The following is a 23,012-nucleotide window of genomic DNA, read 5'->3' as shown; positions in this document are numbered from 1 at the left end:
ATCTCCCTCTTTGGCATTGATGGAAACACCTTCAGTTACCAAACAATGGCAAAACATTTCTCATCATTTTCACTATCAAGTCCTTTTGTATTATTTATAATATCTTAAGTAATTTTCTTAGTTTTAATCTGATTCTCATCCATACAATCTCCAATATGCTCTTTCAACTTTGATTCTTCTTTACACTTCTCCCTCTATGATATCAATTGCAATTCTCCAACTCTAATGAATCCCTCTTTCATATATCTTCATGTATCTTGACACACTTCTTCCTTACACATCTTCTATTCATCTCCTTCTTCGATATACAAAATGTATTGGATGGTAATACATATTATCCCTCTTAATATTGGATTGTAATTGTTTCTTTACACTTCTCCCTCTTTGAAAACAATGCCAAAGACATCATCTTGTATCATATCTTCTTCTCTTTATCACTTTTTGTATCGACTAATCTCTGTATTATCACTCTCATTTCATCTTTGATGCACAACCTTACTAATTTATGCTTCTATGCTCCCTTTCATAGCTTTAGGAAACTCCTAAACTGTGATCTCCTACATCCATTTATAAGATATTCTGATCATAAAATTTGATTCAATGTTGTATCTCTTCTTAGTTTTCTTTAGATAGGGTAATGGCCCCTAACTTACTCTTAGATACTCAAATTCATCCTTAGGTAATGCCTTAGTGAACATATTAGCTATCTTCTCCTTTGTGGTCACATATTCCAACCTCACTTCTTTGTCTTGTACTAATTCCCTCAAGTAATGATAATTAATTGAAATATGTGTTGTCTATGTGTGCATCACATGAATATTATATATGTTTTATAGCACTTGTGTTATCACAATATATCACTATAGGTTCACAACAATTGCTTGTTCCACACAATGTTTGAATAATACACTTCTACTGCAACATATTTAGGCTCTTTTGTAGATTGAGAAACACATTTTTTCTTCTTACTTGTCCATGAAATCAATATCTTTCCTAGAAATAAAGCTCCTCCACTTGTACTATTTCTATCATCAATGTTTCCATCCCAATCAATATCTATGTAAACCTTCAACTCAAACTTGTCATTCTTCTTATACCATAATCCATAGTCTTATGTACCTTTCAGATATCTCAATATCCCTTTCATAGTCATCATGTGATTTTTATTAGGATTAGTACAAAATATTGCAACAATACCAATAGAAAATGCAATTTCAGGTCTTTTATGAAAAACATATTACAATTTTCCAATCATTGAGCTATACAATGTTTTATTTACTTCAGTAGAATAATCATTATTTGAAAGTTAATGTCCAGTAGCCATAGGTGTTCCAATTGATTTTGAATCTTCTATTCCAAAGGTCTTAATTATATCCTTGATATAATTTGATTGTGTAATGTATATACCTTTCTTCATTTGATAAACTTACAAACCAACAAAGAATTTAATCTCTCCAAACATTGACATATCAAATTCATTCTTCATCTCACTAGAAAATGATTTACATAATAAATTATGTCCTCCAAATATGATATCATCAACAAAAATTTCAGCTAGCAATATCTTATTATCCAATTCACTCTTCATGTACAGATTGTTTTTATCATTAGTTCTAACAAAACCAATTTTCATGAAATATGTATGTAACCTTTCATACTATGCTCTATGGGCTTGTTTTAAACCATATAATGCTTTGTGCAACTTACACACAATCCTCTTCTTACCAGGTTCAACAAATCCTTCAGGTTGTTCAATGTAGACTTCTTCTTCTAAGATTCCATTTAGAAATGCAGATTTGTCATCCATTTGATATACCTTAAAAAATTTGTAAGAAACATATTAAAGTAATGTTCTTACTCCTTCCAACCTTGTAACTAGGGAAAATGTCTCCCCATATTCAGTTCCATCTTCTTGTGCATATCCCTTACAAACTATTCTTGTTTTGTTCCTTGTGACTTCACCTTTCTCATTCAACTTGTTTTTGAATACTCACTTTGTTCTAATCACATTTATGTCCTTTGTCCCTTGTACTAATTTCCATGTCTTTTTCTTCTCTATTTGATCCATTTTCCCATTCATTTCTTTAATCCAATATTCATTTTCCAAACATCTTTAACTAATTTAGGCTCAAGCTCACATAGTAAATATGTATCATTCTTTAACTTATTTATTGTCACAACTCCCAAATATTTGTCTCCAATGATTTGGTCTTTTGTATAGTGTTTTCTCACATATTTTTCTAACATAGGTTCATATCTTCTCTCTCCTTTTGGTAATTCACTTGGTTCAACTTTCTTAACTTCTGTAGATATCTCTTATTATAACTTGTTATTATTTGTCTGGTGTTTGACCTCTTCTCTGTGTGACTTGACTCCTATAGCTTGATCCTCAATAGCATGTTGAGACTTGACAAAGATTGTTTGCTAATGGTTGATAGTCTCCTTGTCTAGTTTAGGCATTGTACTAGGTTCTCCTTCATAGATGTATACAAAGTTTTTGTAACCTTCTAGTTCTTTCTTGCATTCTTCTTCATTATTTTCTGCAAATTCATCAACTCTAACATTTGCATTGCCCACAATTTTTTTAGTGTTATAATTCAAATACTTGTATGCCTTGCTTTTAGTGGAATGTCCTAGGAATATACCTTATCACTCTTTGAATCAAATTTCCCTTTTCTTGCATCTTTTAGTATGAAAACTTGTTTCCAAATTCTTTCAATTTTTTGAGATTAGGTGCATAAACTTACCATAGCTCAAAAGGGGTTGTTTTTACTTTTCTTGACCTGAATCTAGTTCAGTGTATAGATAAAAATACTTACAACTTCTTTCCAATGCATTTGTGAATTTTTTTCCATCATCAGTGTTCTTACACAGTCCATGATTGATTTGTTCCTTTTTTCAGCTATCCCATTTTTGGGTGGAGTTCTTGGAGCTGACATTTTTCTCTTGATTCCTTTGTCATTGTTGAACATATTGAACTCCTTAGATATGAATTCACCTCCTCTATATGATCTCAGGCACTTCAAAATTTTACATGTTTCCTTTTCAACTCTAGCCAAATACCACTTAAACATTTGAAAAGCATTAGATTTTTCTTTGAGAAGCATCATAGTCATCATTCTAGAGAAATTATCAACAAATAGAATAAAGTACTTATCACCATAATAGCTTTGCACTCTAAGAGGACAACATAAGTCAATGTGAACCAACTCCAAAACATCATCAAAAGAATAGGTCTTCCTCTTGGAACTAGACTTAGGTATTTTTCCTATTTTACATATAGTTGCATATCACCTTATTATGTTTTCTAAATCTTTGTAATCCTCTTACTCTTTCCTTCTTACTAGTGCTTACTAGATTATCAAAGTTCACATGACATAGCCTCTTATGCCATAACCAAACATCCTCAAATTGTTCAAATAGACAACAATAGACAACTATCATTAGATAGGTCTAGACAGAACAAGTTACTTCTTATTTTCTCTCCACTTCCAATTAGTTCACCTATAGCATCATATATCTTTTCTTTCTTGTTTTGGAATTCAACTTGGTAACCTAAACTGTTCAATCATGCCACACCTAGCATATCATATTCTAGTCCATCAACCCAATATGCATTATCACATCTAATCTTATCACTAAATGCAATTGATACTTTACCTTTCACATAACATAGTGCATCATTTCCAAACTTAAATTAACTATCATTATAATGTTCTAGCTTTTCAAACTCGCTTGTATCACCAATCATATAATGTGAGCAACCATTATCAATTATTTATTTATCATTCTTACTTACATGTGAGATTGGATAAGTTTTCACATCTTCATCATAATCATCTTTCATTGAAACATCAACAAATTACTCATCATGTTTATAAGAGCCACAATTAGAATCATCTTCTTCAGCAATGTAACAAGATTTCTTACCTTTTTCCTTGTAGTTTTTGTTACCTTCATTGTATCTCACTCCTCGATAATTTTTGCCTTTCCTTTCCTCATTTTCATCTCTATCAAGACATCTTGCAGAAATATGACAAACTTTGTTACATGTAAAATAGATTGTAGGAAGTTTACCTTTGTATCTTCCTTTTCCTCTTGCTAGCCTTCTTGCCAATAATGCTTCAAGATTGTTAAGATCATCATTTGATTCACTATTACTGTTCACATGCTTACTCTTTGAACTGTTCTTTCCTTTAGATCCATCAAGGGTTATTTGAGACTTGAAAGTACATTCAACATTATAAGATTTATAATTATCAAAATTTAATAATTCAAATGCAATGATTCTACCAATTAGACTATCCAAGGTTAGACGATTACCAGGTTACATCTCAATTCTTGTATTGCAAATACTTTGATTGCATAGATAAGAAGTAAAATTCTCAATACCTTGGTTATCATAGTCTCATCCTATATGTATCCTCCAACTCCTCTAATTTCATTTACAACCTCTTTGATTCAACCATGATATTGTACAATAGTTTCTCCTTCTTTCTTTATCATGTCATCAAACTTGCCTCTAAAGATTTATGCTTGATCTCTCAATACATTCTTGTCTCGTCCATGAATTTGTGATAACTTGTCCCACATTTTCTTTCTAGCAGTGCAGTCCTTCACATCATCAAAATCAACATAGCTTAGGGAAGATCCCAGATCTATCATTATTTGATTATGCTACTACTTCTCTTTTATTTTATCAATAGTCATGGGTCTAGGTACTTTAATGTATTCATTGTCTAATTATTATAGTGCATAATCTCCAACTCCAAAAAGATGCAATCTCATCAAGCATTGTCATGCTATAAAGTTATCTTTGTTCAGCTTAGGTACCTCTCTCTTATACATCTTGAACTTTAGTTTAAGTCCTTTTAGACTTTCCTTACAAGCATGCAAGATCTGATACCAATTGTTAGAATATTTGGAATAATTGATGGGGTAGGGGGAGCAATGGATTAGTTATCCTTAGGTCCATATGCTAGATGTACCAATTCAACATTTAACAATTTCAAATAACTTATTCAATCTCATAAATCTACATGACCAATATAGAAACTCATCAACAACTTAGCTTATTCATTCAAGACTTAGTTCTCTATCTAGTATATGTCACATAAAATAAATATAATAGTAAATAACATGCAACAAGAAAACATAATTCACACATGTATGACACTAGGATTTAACAAAGAAACCTAATTTGGGAAAAAAATCATGAAGTAACATGCTACCACTTTTTCACTCTTCTAAATTGAGCTCAGTTAAGAGCCAACTTTTTTAAAGGTTACAAAACACACTGTTAGGTTTGACCCTGATAAAGAATTTAATCACCCTGTTAGGAGTGGCCTTATTAGAAGACTTTAGATCATCCCATTAGAATTTCACCTTGATTAAAGGATTTATAATATGTCTATTAGGCCAACCTTGATAAAAGGAATTTATTTCCACAATGGTTAGAAAGTAACATCTAGGTTTGATCTAAAAAAATACAACTCACTTTATAAATTTAGATCTCCATTCGGCTCATTCTTAGTTCAGTGACTGGACTTTATCATATTCTCCATCTATGATTTTCTTGGAAACCCTTCAAGTAATCACTCTTTACCAAATTTTCCTCTACTACTTTTTTCTTCATAGGTTCATCATAAGTTCACCAATCAACAACAACAAAACATCTCTTATACCTCCTTAAATAGGTAGCTTTGATAGTTTGATGCTTAAACATCACCATAGATCTTAGGGTTTGATAAAACCCATTTAATTTTCCTAGTTTTTTTTCCTTCTATTCCTTGAAACTTCTAGAAAAATATCTTTGAATCCATGCCTTAGATCACTTAAAAAACTCACTTCATGCATTAAATACTCCTTCTCATCAATACTTATCATTTATGCATTTTGACTGATTCATAAATTCAACTATGTCAACCTCAAATCTTGATTCCTTCTCAAACTATTATTTTGGTGACACTCAGTCATCACTATGTTCTTCAATTTAGTCATCACTGGGTAGCTCAATATCTACTATTCTATCATACTCAATGCATACTGTCTCGATCAATCTTCACTATGCTTGGTCACTTCTTCAATTTTCTTCTTCATCTTGCTTGACCATAACTAACACTCGACTAATACAATTTTCTTGGCTATCTCATAAGTTCCTTAGTCTTATGCTTCAACTTATTTTCTGACCTGGTAAAATTGTTACTTGATAAAGCTTAGTTTTTTACTCAACTTCTTGTATTCTCTCCTATACATCAACTCCACTATCTTCTTTTCTTAATATAATGATTAAACAACACATTATCTTGTCAAAGATTGACTGACCAAACGCCTATTGTAATTACACCATACTTAACTCCTCTTTTCTCAATAACTCTACTAGTTCACCTTGCTATCTTTTCTTTTCAAATCCTCTTCATCAATCAACTGATATGACACTCTACATTGTTAGTAAATGTCTTACTAGGAAGGTTTTACATCAATGAAAACATAACAATTGTTCCAATTGTAGTTTCCAATAGTGAACAACCACTATCAATAATCCATGATTTATTCTTACTAATATGTGAAATAAAGGTAGTTTCATTCTCATAGCTTTCACCATCTGGATCTTCCTTGATTGCAAGATAAACTATTTCAACTAATTCTTTGTTGTCATAACTTGACTAGGTATGCTCTTCCTCACCAATGTAACATGCCTTCTTTCATTTTTCTCTATAGTTCTTTCTCTTCATGTACTTGAATCTTTCATCTCATTTCTAGCATTTCTATTACACTTACTTTTGTTAGGTCATTTGGTAGTAAAGTGACCAACCTCATTACATTTGAAATAGATCAAGGGAAGTTTAACTTTGTTTTTACTTTTACCTCTTCACAACCTTCTTGCAAGAAATGCTTCAATCTCATCTAGATCATCTTCAGTTTTAGATTTACCTTTGTCTTTACTTTTCTTCTCTTTCTTTGAATTATTAATGGTTAGTTCACACTTAAATGCACTTCCCATTGGAACCATACTATTGTAAAAAAAAATCCGCTCAAATGTAGTCAATCAACCAACTAAGCTATCAAGTGTTAGATCATTTCTTGGCATAGCTCTTACTTCTTGAATTGCAAAAACTTGAATAGCATAGACACATGGAAGAGTTCTAAGAACCTTACTTACAAGTTTAGAATTTATGATAGCTCCTCTAGCAGCCTTGATTGCAGTTACAACATCCTTGATTTGGTTCACATATTGTGTAACATTATCACCTCCTTTCATTCTCATGTCATCATACTTACCTTTGAGACTTTTAGCTTTGGCTCTTCTTACATTATCATCTCCTCTAGGTACTAGCTTCATTTCATCCCACATTTTCTTAGCATTGATGCAGTTCTTGATATCATTAAATTCATCATCATTGAGAGAAGATGCATTCTCAATCATCAAACTATTGTGATTCCTCTTCTCATTCATTTTATCCACAATCAAGGGACCAACGGTTATGGTATATTCATTCTCCAACTAATGTGTAACACTATCTTCAATACTAGAAAGATGTAGCTTCATTTGGTCATTCCACTAGGAAAAGTTCTCCTTGTTCAATCTTGGTACCTCCCTCTTATACATCTTCGATCTTTAGCTTATGTTTCTTTAAAATTCTTTCTCCAAGCACTCATCTTGTTGAAGTTGATGAAAGATAAACCCCACATCTCCCAAGAATCACCCTCATGCAAACACCTATCACAGAAAGAGAGAAGCAAAAGTTATGGAGGCTGGAATTGCCAGAACCATAGATAAGACATTTTTTATGAGGAAAAAGAGAGATTTCTATTATCAAAAGTGAATTGGTCAATAATTACAAAGAGAGATTGTCCTTATAAAGGAGATCAAAACCCTAAAAAGGTCAAACCTAGGTTGCATCATAATAATTAATAAAAGAATTAATTATTAGATGCCTAAAGTTTAGCTTAAGAAAACTATAATTCATTAGAAAATATTTAATTAATCTAAAGATAAAATTAGGAAGTAGCTAAAAACTTGGAAACTATTGTTGAAAGTAAATTTGGGTCCTGAAAATATAGCCAAATGAGGTACCCAAGCACAACCAAATCTCCAAAAAGAGGAGAAATAGAGAAAACCACATGGGAAAAACCCTACTCCAAAAAGAGATGGAAATAATGTTGAAAAGAACTAGTGAAGGACTGAAGAAGCCTCCAAACTAGGGAATGTCCCAGAAGATATGAACAGAAGATGATCACAAAGAACACCATTGAAGCATATAGAAGCTATAAAGATTTGTCAAAAGTAATTGTTAATTTGAAGAACCTCCACTGAAATAAAACCTAGCCATGTAGAGAAGACTATAATCTACATCAAATCAAGAGCACACAAAGGTAAACAACCAAACTTGAAGATATAGATGACATGAAACACCAAAACTTGAAGAGTTGATCAATCAAACATGGAAGGCTACAACCAGAGTAGGAATGAAAAAAAGAGTGTCTATATGGTAAATGATCAATCTCATCAAAATGCATATGTACCTAGCCACTGCATCTGCCTAGTACATAGGAACAAAAATGGAATACATAGCTCACTCCATTGAACCCAGGGAATCATGAGAAATAATAGAAGAATCCTCATAATGCAGAAAAGGGTGAGGTGACAGGCAACTAAAAAAGTGGGCCAATAGAATTGCATGCTAAGGAACCATGGCCAAGATGCACAAAAGAGTACATATGTGTGTGCTGAGGTGATCAATATCAGACATATTATGAGGCTAATGTCACAAAAGGGAAGCTCATTGGAGAAAGGAAGATGGGAAACAAAGGCAAAGCATCAACCCCCCTTAGCACTTTAATTAGAATAGTGCATGTATAATAAGGCACAAGATATAATGAATCCCAAGAATACAATAATCTGTACAAGTGTCCTCATATGACTTTGCTCAAATTAGAAGGCAAAACAAGGCAAAACAACTGAAATGAAAAATATAGATGCAATATGGTACTTTATCTCAGTACATTTGCAAGAATGCATACAATGTTGGAATTAAAAATGGGAAACATGTACTTCTTGGGGGGGTGGGGGGTGGGGGGAGGGGGGGGTGTGAATTAGAAGTTCAAACTTCAGCTATTAAAGCTTTCACCATTCATTAGATGCATGTAATATATGAATTGAAAATAACATGTAAAGCGCATACATCTAAATCATGTAAGCATATAATCAAACACACACACTTAACACCATATATGATTACCCAAAAACCCTCCAAATGAGAAGGTAAAACTAGGGTGGGGATGACACCCACAAATATTCACTACTATAGTAATAAAGTGTAGCTAATTAAGGTTATAATGGTTTGACCATGAAACATGATCTATCCTATGAAAGGCTTGCCCTGTTAAAGGCTTACAAAGACTGTTAAGTCCCACCTTGTTAGAGGATTTCAACACCCTATTAGAAGTGTGCTTGGCTAAAGGAATTTAGAACATCCACTTGGAATGTCACCTTGTTAAAGGATTTACTACAACCTGTTAGGACTACTCTGTCTAGGAGATTTAACTAAAATCACTTGTTAGGATATTTCAGCATAGATCTTGTGATTAGCTCTAGTTGCCTGATTAAAGATCAAATCTATACGATGTCCTTCTTGATCCTCTTTGATCTGATATAACAATTGTTGTATCCTTCTGTTCTGTGTTCTCCTCCAACTACTTTTGTAATTCACTCTCACTGCTAAGTCACCTTGAATGCTTTGTGAACAAATTCAATCATTCACCCCTTGTTACCTCCTGTAACATGATCCCATTCACTCTCTCAATTCATTATAATTGTTGGGGCTTCATCTTCTTGATAAATACTTTGGTGGCTTAGGGTTAGGTATGAATCTACAGTTGAGATTCATTCTTTTTGTTGCTTAATCCTTCCTATTTTCTAATTGGCTGCATGCAAATAGATTCGTCCTTATCTTTAAAGAATCAAAATCTAATCTTATGTTGGCTTGAAAATGATTTACATAGTTGTTTGTGCAATCACAAACAAATATGTCCAATCTGTGTTACTCAGCACTTGAAGTTACTGATGCCTAGCACATATTGTAATTATGTTTCTGACTCGGCATCTGAACTACTCAACATCTACTATTCACTCGGTACTTGAATCACTCAGCATGTTCTATCTACTTGGCACTTGAGTGACTTTACATTCATTGCAAATCAGCATAGTCTTGTATTTACATATTATACTCGAAATGCATTACTAGTTTGGCATAAACTAAATAAATGTCTTAAGTGTGTTGACACTTAATTGTCAAAACCAATCTAAGATCAACATAGAAATGATGTCTAAATATACTAGAAGAGACATTAGACAAATACAATAGATAGTCCAATTCGAATCATTTGAAGCAACAAAATTTATCCTTGGACCTAAAACAACCAAGATATCCACCAGAATGCAAAAATGCAAAAGACTAAATGGAATGTGCTTGGATTAGAATCTAGAAAAAAAAAATAGCATCACTAGAAAGAGCCAAGGAAGACCTTTCCAACGATATAAAGAATTCCCAAATTAGAGATCAGATGCTCAAGATATGTCTCCCAGAATGTAAAATTATACCCCTAACTTTGACAGTAGAAAAAGCCATAAAAAAACATCAAAACTAAAAATCACCTATACCACTGTGATGGGCTTGGAACCATCTTTTTTGTGATATCTCATTTTTGGAAAACAAAGTCTATATGCCTGAGATATGAGAAAAATACCAAAGGTAGATCCAAACAAGCCTTGAAGTGGTGAGATGATATATTGATGTAGTGCTCACATGGTGCTAACGTCAGCAAGTGATGAATCCAAATTTGATGGTCAAACAATCATCGAGGCAAAAAAATGCCAAAAAAATTACACCTATTAGAAAAAACAAGATCGCCAAAAATAGTATGTTGAATCAAAGGGTCAGTGCTAGAAAAATTTGGTGGCCAACAATTAAAACATGTGCCAAAAAATTTTTATTAAAAAAACTTTTTCTAGAAGAAAATGTTAATGGAACATGTGGAAAAAACCATCTATTCAAAGTTCAATACAAAATTTTAAATTTGGAATCCACCATACAATCAGTCCCAAGAGAAAACTCAACAATGAAGAGCCCACGCACTTTGGCATGTCTCAAACAATAGGATCAAAAATAACACATCTGATTACCTCTCCTATGGTGGGTGCACATGAGGAATCAAACCAGCAAACATGAAACTTCTTACCAAATGAAAAACCATAGTCCTATTTCATATGCCACAAACTACCCCAATCACCATTGAAAAGATCAGAGTGAGAACCAATAGGGCATGGATCCCATGGAGGTCTGATAGTGCAAGCATGTAAAAGTCCTCCAACCACATATTCAAAAAAAATACCATGCACACTCCATAATTTGAATTTTTCATGGGCCAAGAAAAGAGAAGTGTCTCCCACAAATCATTGCACCATCCAAATAAACTCATAGAGACTAGGAGGGGTCACATCTCCATGCAAGAAGGTGACTTGTCCCAAAAAAATGGGCATGAAATGCACTTTGAACAAATAATTGAATCGATGAAGAAAAATAAAACTCCAAAATAGTCCATTCAAGACATGGCAGCAGGTCATCAGAGGGAGGAGTCCATTGACTACACAATAAATCATGCTGCAGAAGAAAATAAAACTACCTTCTTATTCCCCAAATAATCTAACTGTACCATTGAAGCAACCCAACACATGATCATTGGACAAAGAATTGTGCCAAAACATAGGCTCCAACCAATCTTCAAGCATGAAGGCTAATGAAGTGCCAAAGAAAAGCTTCATGCATTCTCCAAGGTATAAAATGTTGCCTAAGACAATCCAAAAATCATGCCCAAAAACTAATTAGGTGCCAAAGGTGGAGGCCTTCGTGGTGGTCAAAACCACATATAATGCCAAAATATGTGAAAGAAAAAAATAACTACGCCAAGTAGGAGGGACCGCCACACATATCATAGTTTAGACAAACAAGGTTGATAGGGATGTACAACATAGGGCTATTATAGTCAAAGGGCCCATTAGTTGGGTGCAACATGTAAACCATGGTGGGGGTCTCTAAAGGACACCTTTTGAGGTCTTAATATCAAAGCTAGAGTTCCAAGTATGCATGTCCAAGGGTGTACAAAACAAGGCTTAGGGTATCATGTTCGAGGTGAGAGTTGATTGATAGGTGATGCTCATTAATATCCACCCTCACAAGTAAAGGCCCATGAACAAAAAATGTACTCCTATAGGAAAGCTTGATGTTTTGACTATGCTAGTGATCAAAGGTAGTTGTGTAGGTGGGAAGTATAGTACCCTTAGATACATGTAGGGTACCATAAAAAGAGCCCCCAAATCACATGTTCCCAATAGACAGTCAAAAAGGTTTTTTCGTATAATAAAGCAAACAAACAAAATATGCCTCCAATTTTTTTTGAAAATTTTAAAAAAATCACTACCTTGATTTGCATACCCAGGTCAAGATAGCTTGGGTGTAAAAGAATTGTTTGCTTTAAGTTTCAACAACTTCCAAACTGGACATAATTTATATGGAAATGAGGTTTTCAAGTGCTGTAAGCTTAATGGTGATGTTCATTTTTGTTGAAAGTGCCTCAAAAATCAATGACCCCTAGATCCAATAAAAAACCGTTGAAAGCTCATATCTAACAACTTATGCCAAATCTCTCAATAAAATAATAGGGGCATGAAGATTTGAAGCTCTAATACCATATTAAATTTGATGAAAGATCAACCCCACCACTTTCAAGAATCACCTGCATGCAAATATTTGTCACAGAAAGAGAGAAGCAAAAGCTATGGAGGTTAGAATTGCCAGATCCATAGATGAGACATTCTTGATGAGCTAAAAGAGAGATTTCTATTATCAAAAGTGAATTGGTCAATAATTATAAAGAAAATTGTCCTTATAAAAGAGATCAAAACCCTAAAAAGGTCTAACCTAGGTTGCATCATAATAATTATTAAGAGAATTAATTATTAGATATTTAAAGTTTAGCTTAAGAAAACCACTGTTAACTAGAAAATATCTAATTACTCTAACAAATCTATGGTACCAAATTATTAGATAACTGAGAGGGGGTGAGGTTGGGTGGGGGGATGGGGTGAATTAGTTATCTACAATTATCATATAGTCCCTTTAAATATTTAAGTACCAATAAAACATCATACAATTCAATAACAATCACAAGATGTAAATATTAAACAACTCAGTCAAATTCTTTCATCCAAACTATTAACTCACTATTCCTTCCATTACCAAGTATCAGTAAACTTTCCATTTATTACCTAGTGATTACTTAGTTATTATAGAGTTTCAATAAACTATAAAACATGTAAAAAATAACTTCCAACACAAATAATATTCACATATTTGACAACAATATCTTAATGTAGAAATTATGTGAAGGGAAAAAACATCTAGGATTGGCAACCCAAAAAAATCACTCTTTTGAAGTGAACTCTACTAGGAGCCAACCTTGTTAAAGGTTACATGCACATTGTTAGTGTGACCTTGATAGAGGACTTTATCAAAAGATCTAGACCTTATCACTCCTTGTGCTAGACTAAAGAGTAACCTAATTTAGAGGACTTTAAAACACCACTAGTCGATGTTACCATATAGGATTTCACAGACTTGTTAGGTCCACTGGATTCTTCTGATATTTTCTACTATAATGGTTAAATAGTAATATTATAAGTGATCTATTAAGAATAACAACTACTTTTCCTTGTTCATATCCATGTTCTTTCTCTTTCTTCTCCTCTTTATTCACTTGGTTGATTCACACTTTCACCAATTTTGCTTCTTATCTTTCTTCTGCTCTGCTCACGTCACGTAGCTAATCTCTTTACTCCTTCTCTGCAACAAATTTTTACTCACAACAACCTTCAATAATATCATAACTAGTATCACCAATTCTTGATCAATGTCATGTCCCCTTTTCAAATAATTAAAAATAATAATCTTTTCTAAGGCAGGCAGGCCCAAAAAGGTGAAGTTTCGGAAAAAGGGGATAATATTTGGAAGCTAATGGACTAATAAATGAAAATTATTATTAAAATATATTTTATTAACCCCTCTTGGACGTGAGTTAGGGTTATGCCCTCTTTTAAGGAGTTTGGAGGCATTTTGGGCTCATTCCATAACTTGATTTTTGCTCATTTCTTTGTTATTCTTCAGAGGTTCCCAAACCTGTGGAGAAGGAGACCCAAGAATGGGAGTTTGAAGGTTTCTAAGAAGGATTTTAATCCATTCCATGTGCATGCTCATGCAGAGTTTTCCTTTTGTGCTAAACAATGCAGATTTGTGGTTTTTCGGGTGTGTTTTTGTAAGAGTTTGGTGTTTCCGGTTGAGTATTTCATATCAGTTTGGGTTGCTGCTGTATTTAAGACTTTTAGATGTTAAAATAGAGCTGAATATATGTATTTGGTCATGATTATACTTATGTGATAGATTATTAGTGTTTTTGTGGTGTTTTCGGGCTATTCTATGTTGTTTTCGGGAGCCCGATGAGCATTGTTTTTATCCTCTGTTTGGGAGCTGTTGTGTAAATGTTATACAGATCTGAAAATGTTATTTTTTAGGCTGTTATTCTGCTGAAATTTTTATAAAAATGTCCACTTTCAGATTTATTAATAATATGTGAAGCTGTGAAGTTTTTGGCACTATTTCCGGCATACTCGATTTGGGGTTTATTGAGAAATTGGTGGATCTTTGAAAGATTGGTTGTTTGATCTTAAAGATCTGATTAGAGGCTTGAAATATCATATACAATTAGACAAGGGACATTTCAGTGGTATCAGAGCTATGATCTTGCCAGCCTGAGGGTTTGTAGAAGTTTGCATGTCAGTTTTGACAATTACCCAAATCTTGCATGTCATAATTTATGGTTGCATGTTGCTTCTAATCAGCTGCATGTCAAAATTTATGGTTGTATGCTACTTCTAATCATTTTCATGTTAGTTCTTGGTGAATTTGGTGGTTGCATGTTGCTTCTAATTAGCTGCATGTCAAAATCTATGGTTGCATGCTACTTCTAATCATTTGCATGTTAGTTCTTGGTGTTTGAAGAAGTTATAACCTATTGGGGTTACACTCTACTTTATCCAGAATGGACAGGTATAGTACAGAGTCTCAGAGGACATGATCTTGGACAATTGATATCCAGAGTCAGAATAGTAGAAAGGATGGTTATTTATACATTCAAGATAAACTTAGGAAAATAAGCCATGACATGTCTGAACAGTTGGTTGAGCACCACCGTATGATGAATGACATGTTGTCCAACCCAACTAAGGTGGATAAGTTGACTAGATTTCTATTTGGTAGATTTTCTCATAGGGCAGGTGACACAATTACCAAGAACTTGCATGAGGAGTTTGAGAAACTAGCTTATAGCCAGGCAGAGGTCTCAGATTCTACTCCGCCACAGGAGGTAGTGAGAAAGGATATTACGCAGATTGATAGTAATGATCAACTTGATACTCAAATTGAGACAATTGTATACAGGTCATTAAAGGGTGATATCATAGGTATTCAGGATGGTATAGTTACAACAGGTAGTGACTATAGCGTAGTGGGTTTAGATGATTATTATGAGGATGTTGTTGTGCATGATGGTGAGATACCTAGTAGAGATGAGCAGACATTGAGCATTCATGACTTTGCTAAGAAAGAGTACTAGGCACAGTTAGATGCTTCATCACATGAGGTTGAGGCTGGTAGTACTTCACATGATTTGTCCAACCAGCTAAAAGTGACCAAAGACAGTATTGCGACTTTATTATCTCATCATGACAGGTATGTGGAGTTAGTTGGTATTGGTCATATTACTCAAGTGAGGATTTTGCTTGAGTTACCAGTTGATTCTAGTTTACAGATATGGACTTGAGATTGTTATATTGGCATTTGGGATTCATTTGACTCGAGATCTTTAACACTTTTTGGTAGCAGTGTTTTTTTGGGTGCTATTATGGATTTGATTAGCAGATTGCATGGTGTTGTCTTTTCTTGTGCTAGCAGCTTGTTCGATGTTGGTATTAGTTTTTATACACTGGTGTTGGGCTTTGTTCATATATCTAGTTGACCATACTTGCTGCAATGTGTTGATGATCTTTCATATTTGGTAGTGTGTACAGATGAGTCCCAGGATCATATTGGCATTGATGACATCCAGGAGGATGCAGTGGGTAGTTTTGAAGACTTAGTTTCTTTGGGTACAAAGGAGTTGGACAGCAGTGCTACAGTTTTTGATACTCCATTTGTTGATATGAGCTTTAGAGTTGATTCACAGGATATGGATGGTAATAATCTAGAGACTAGTAACTTTGAGGATACTCCTTTAGATAGTGCATCAGAGGAGGTTTGTAGGAGATAGTCAAGCCAGTGCCATCATGTGTCTAATCAGTTGAGAGTTAGTGAGCGAGACATTGCTATCGCTTGCCAACATTTTGATATTGCTCGTCAATTGTTAGCAGTTTATGGATGGGGTTCTCCTACTAGTGATGAGCAGGGAGGTAGTTATCTTTCCTTGATAGAGTTCCACTCTTTATGGGAGGCTATCTAGATTCTAAGATAGGATTATATGTAGTTGGTAGCTGACAAAGATTATCTTATGGAGTGGGGCAGTACAGCATATGATGCATTGTTGGCCAAGGAAGATGAGGTGAGTGAGCTTACTGAGCAGCTTGAGGTGACTTTTGAGATTCTTGAGAGTACACAATTGGCTTTCAAGGAGTCACAGTTTCATTTGGCTAAGGTGACCATGGAGTTAGAGCAACTATAGTCTTTACTAGATTCTATACAGTCACAAGCTGTAGTATCTGATGATCTAAGGATGTCCATGGTTGAGATTGTCAAAGATAGTGGAGATGGGGATGCATCCATCCTTGATACTAACATTGGCATATCGGGTTCATCCCCACTAGAGTCAGGTTCAGTTGAGTTGGGTGTTGCAGCAGATTGTTGTGGTATGCCTGACATGGTGGTGACCTCTAGCACTAATGGCACAAAGACTAGAGATGTTGTATCAAAGACCATGTGTGATGTTGGTGAGCCGATAGTTGGCATGGTTCCTGCTAGTAATACTACTCCCTTGGCGATGTCTTTAGAGGTAGTAGTTAGTTCCAACTTGGTTAGTGATCAATTGCAGTTAGTTACATCTGGATTGCAGTCTGAGCCGCTGACTGAGATTGGCGCATTCTATCAGCATTACATTGTGAGGTATGCTCATCAATTTACCTTTGATGACCATGTTGATGAGATGATGATATAGAGATGTACTTTGGTTCCTAGTGCTTATCATCAGTTATGGGATAGTTTAATGCCTCAGGATGAGAGTTGTGATGGGCATGACATGGCGATAGGTTCTACAATTGATAGCTTGATAATACATGACTTAGAGTAGGAGTTTCGAAGTGATGCTTCAGCGGGTGTTGTTATTGATTCTACTCCTTTGGCTATGACATCTCCTGACTTAGCTGGTGATCAGTCACAGTGGGTTGTATCACTTGTTCATGGTGATTTTTTGACTGAGGTTGGTTTTTTTTATCAACATTATATTGCAAGGTATGTACATCAGTTAGCGTTTGATCCTTATGTTGAGGAGTTGATGGCAGGCAAATTTGGTTTGGGTTCCAATTCTTGCTGTTTATCTTGTGATGGATTTTCACCATCAGGGGTGCATGGGAGTTATGGTTATGAGATAGTGGTCAGTGATCTACAAAGTTGTGTTGACTGCAGGAGTTGTATAGTGTGTGGATTCTCCATATTTGGTACAGTTTCATTCGGGAGCATTCACCATTGTTGCAGAGTTGGATTGTACATTCCGTATAGGCCAGTAGAATGCATTGATGGTATTTACTCTGTTGGTAGTTTGATTTGTCCACTTTACTTGGGTTTTGATGTTCTAAGAGTTTGTGTCTCATGGGTTTCTAACTGTGGAAGTTGTGACTTTGGAGTTTGGTTGAGCAGTAATTGTCAGTTTGATTATGGATTCCTCTTGGTTATATTGCAGAGGATATTGCAGGAGCCTGTGTTAATTGACAATAGTATAGTTCATGACTACATTTGGGATCCAGGTGGATTGATTGGTTTATTGTTCAACCATTTCTTGAGGACAAGCAATATTTGGAAGGGGAGGACTTGTCATGTCCCCTTTTCAAATAATTAAAAATAATAATCTTTTCTAAGGTAGGCAGGCCCAAAAAGGTGAAGTTTCAGAAAAAGGGGATAATATTTGGAAGCTAATGGACTAATAAATGAAAATTATTATTAAAATATATTTTATTAACCCCTCTTGGACGTGAGTTAGGGTTATGCCCTCTTTTAAGGAGTTTGGAGGCATTTTGGGCTCATTTCAGAACTTGATTTTTGCTCATTTCTTTGTTATTCTTCAGAGGCTGCCAAACTTGTGGAGAAGGAGACCCAAGAATGGGAGTTTTCAGGTTTCTAGGAAGGCTAAGTATGGTATTTTGAAGCCATTCCATGTGCATGCTCATGCAGAGTTTGCCTTTGTGCTGAACAGTGCAGATTTGTGGTTTTTTGGGTGTGTTTTTGTAAGAGTTTGGTGTTTCCGGTTGAGTATTTCATATCAGTTTGGGTTTCTGCTGTATTTCAGACTTTTAGATGTTAAAATAGAGCTGAATATATGTATTTGGTCATGAATATACTTTTATGATAGATTATTAGTGTTTTTGTGGTGTTTCTGGGCTATTCTATGTTGTTTCCGGGAGCCCGATGAGCATTGTTTTTATCCTCCGTTTGGGAGCTGTTGTGTAAATGTTATACAAATCTGAAAATTTCATTTTTTAGGCTTTTATGCTGCTGAAATTTCTATAAAAATGTCCACTTTCATATTTACTAATAATATGTGAAGCTGTGAAGTTTTTGGCACTATTTTCGGCATACCTGATTTGGGGTTTATTGAGAAATTGGTGGATCTTTGAAAGATTGGTTGTTTGATCTTAAAGATCTGATTAGAGGCTTGAAATATCATATAAAATCAGAAAAGGGACATTTCAATCAACAAACAACAATCTCACAAAATCAACAACATAAAATTGTCTTATGCTCCTCCTTAAATAGTTTTCTCAATACTTCTAGATCATTCCATCTTTTGTCGCTTAATCAATGTCATTGATCTTAGGGTTATAACAGAATTCCTTCATACAATGAATTTAGATGCTCGAAAAGTATAACTTGCATAGAAATTTTTGTACATCTTTATCCTTCTTTAATCTCCATCATCATATCCTTGTTGAATTTTCTCAATCGATGATCTTGTAACAAACTTTGACTCGTGCCTTAGACCATCTCAAACTTTCCAAATTTTCATTGAAAGTCAACCTTAGATTCTAATTCTTTAAACTTATTCATCCAGTTGTCACTCAGTAAACATAACATTTTATCAGGCAACATAATAATATGTTAATACTAACTAGCTCAAACAACACTATGTTTTCCTTCTTCCTTTGCTAATCACTTAGGCAACACTGTCATCACTTGGTAAATACAGTCTCCCTTCATTAATTTTGTCACTTGATTAAGGTTGTGTTCTTCAATATATTAAAACAATACATGATTTTGAAATAATCAAACCAATAATACATTGTCATTGCCCAACTCATTCAAGTACCCATCAAATACCTTACATATCACTTCTATTTTCATCATACTTTCTTCAAATCCTCTTCATCAATTGAATGATATGGTACTCAAACTAAGTTAGCATAATGTCTAGCCAACTAATAATTTGACATCAATGAAGATATAATAACTAATATGACACGTTTACATGCATTCATATCACCATCAGCTAACTATCTTTCACTATCAATTAAATTATCAGTTAGGGCTAACAAATGAAAAGACTTTGATGTGTAGAATATTTACAACACCAACTTCCCTTAATAATGCCAATAAGACCCAAAGGGTCAAAATCCAACATTTTAGGTATGTAGATATTCTTCCCTTTTTGTGTTTTTAATGAATATTTATTTGTTTTAATGAAAAATTAGCTATTTTTAATGTATATTTAATTGTTTTGATGATTATTTAGAGGCTTTTCATTATATCTTAATTATTTTTATGTTTGTATGTTGTTGTTGTTGTTAGTTTTATCATAGATGAGTATTTTTTATTATGTTAGATAGTTTTACACAATACTTATTAGAAAATATTGAAAAAATATAGCTAAAACCGTAGTTAGAAAAAAAATTAGGTTTACAAAATAAAAAATAAAAACCCTAGGTAGATAGAAAACAAAAAATAAAAACCCTAGGAAGATAGAAAATAAAAAATGAAAAAACTACATCTCGAAAACAAAAAATAATCCTCTCCCCTGAATTTTTCTCTCTTCTCACTCTCTCTCATCTTTCTCTCTCATTATTTTTCAATCTCTCTCCTTACTCTCTCCTCTCTCCCCTTACTCTATCTCTCCTCACTTTATCTCTACTCTCTCTCCTCTTTCTCTTTCCTCCATATCTCTCCTCGCTTTCCCTCTCCTCGCTTTAAAATTGTGTACAATTAGATGTTTAAATATATGTATTTAATATTACACATTTTTAAAATGTTTTTGATATTTAGATGTGAAATTTAATTTTTAATTTTAGATGTGCATTCCATTTTTCTTATGCACATGTTGTTGGTCTCAGAATGGTTTTCACATTTGAGTGTCAACACACTTAACCACTTTCTACATAAAAGCTAAGTACATTACATATGCCAAGCTACAGTATGTGCTGAGTGACTTCAGGCGTCAAGCATTATACAAGTGCCCAATGATATATAGGTGTCAAGTCACAGTTGATGTTGAACAAGTCAGAATGCTTCATGTGGCGAGTGAGCTAGAACTATGCATGTGCCGAGCAAGACAAAAAGTAATAGGTGTTGAGCAAACTAGGATCAAACATGTGTCGAGCACCAGTAATCTAGTATGTGCCAAGTAACACAGAATCAACATATGAGTTCATGCTTTCACAAACTCAGATGTAAACCATTTTTTTTGAGCTGACATAGAGGGATTTTGAAGGATAATAAGGATAAGAATGAATCTTTTATATTTCCTATGCAATCAGCATGCAGCTAATAAGAAAAATGGAGAAGGCATGCAACCAATGAGAAAAGTGTAAGGAATGAGTAGGAATTAAAGATTCAATATGGATCATAGATCCATACCTAACCCTAAGTCTACGAAGTCTTTATAAGAAGGCTTAGACCCCACAATTTCATGTTGCTAAATAAAATTTAAGGAAGTTGATAAGCAGATAGCAAAACTGTAGTATATGGCAAATAGCAGGGGTATCACAGACTTAGTGAATTGGGCAGCAATTACTTATCCAATTGATCAAAATAGAACAAGGGCTACGAAAAGATATCAAATCAAGCAAGGATCGCATCAAAATGAGCAGATCAAGTGCTTGAAATCAACAATTGAAGATTGTAAGCAATCTGGTCAAAGATTTCTAATACTCTCTAACAATTGTATTAGATTGTGAAAATCCTATAATGATAGGTTAGCTTAATAGCTATCTTGTAGATCCTTTGAAGAGGTGACTAAATCCTTTAACAAGGTGACACTTCATGTAAAGTGTTTGTAAATCCTTTAATTAGGTCACTATTGACACAATGTAAAGCCTTTAACAGGGTAGGCCTTTGATAGGGCAGACCATTAGAAGTGGTCAAACAATTATTGATGCAATGATTTTGTGTATATCATCCTCGCCCCAGTTTTACCTTCTTATTCCTGAAGGGTTTCTGGGTTATCAAAATTCTAGTGTTATGTGTGTTGATGCATGTGTTTACTTTATGTTTATTTAATATATTTACATGCATGCAGTTTACTTTTAGTTATTTGTTTTAAAGGATTTGAAAAGGTTAAAGTGTAGTACTTTTGATTCACCCCCGTCTCAAAAGTACTCTTCTCATTTGATTATTCCAACAATTGGTATCAGAGCAAAGTACTCACAAGGAGAAGCCTAATAGCTTAGAGAAAAGATCTGAAGATGGAAGTCTTCAAACTTGGGAAGATCATAGATAATCAAGTGATTGATGTGCACCTCGCTCTACACAAATTGGAGAAAGCTAGAGAAGAATTGAGAAAATCCTTGAAAAGAAGGAAGGATATAGCCATAGCTGAAAATTGCATACACTAGAAGGAGATTGACACCACACAAGTGTTTTCAAATGGATATTCCAAAGAATTTGATGGAACAATAGCTGAATTGATAGAGAAGAATAGAGCTCAAGCAGAAGAAATTAGAATACTCAAGCTTGAACAAGAATCACAAGCCATAATGCTTTGTGAAGTAACTAAATTGAAGAAGAAAGCCATTAAATACAAGGCTATGATAGAAGATGATAAGAGAAATTTTACCAATAGATTGGAGGAGAAGACAATTGAATTTGAAAGAATCTCAAACATGTAGCTTGACACCTTAAGCTAGATGATGAATGCACATCATAAATTGAATATGAAAGACATTGAGATCTCTACATTGAAGATAAAAATTAATCAACTACAAAATGACCCGAAAAGAGAGAAAGAAGTTGCAGAAAGCTTCAAAAAACCCAATGAGGCTATCAAGTACTTTGAGCAGCTACTGAAATCACCAAGGGCCAGTAATAATACTTCAGGACTTGGTTACACTAGCACTGAAAAAGGAGAATCATCCAAGACTACAGAAAAAAGGAGTAACAAAGGTAAGAGTACTAATCCTACTTATCATTTATGTAGTAAAAAGGGACATACCTCTCTAATGTATGCAGAAGCAAGGATGGCCATTAGCATGATAAGCCTAAAAATGCAAACTTTTGTCACAAGTGCAAAAAGCAAGGACATCAAGGACATGAATGTAGGACCAAGACCATGAGGACATGAAGATTTGATGGTCACTGCTACAATTGCAAGAAATATGGACATAGAGAATTTGAGTGTAGATCAAAGCCTATATGGACACCTGATCAACCTAC

Source organism: Cupressus sempervirens, chromosome 4 (assembly GCF_028749045.1).
Source record: "Cupressus sempervirens isolate cs-2001-9-10 chromosome 4, ASM2874904v1, whole genome shotgun sequence".
Classification (NCBI taxonomy): domain Eukaryota; kingdom Viridiplantae; phylum Streptophyta; class Pinopsida; order Cupressales; family Cupressaceae; genus Cupressus; species Cupressus sempervirens.
The sequence above is the reverse complement of the archived record's forward strand: the minus strand, read 5'-3'. Positions refer to the sequence as shown.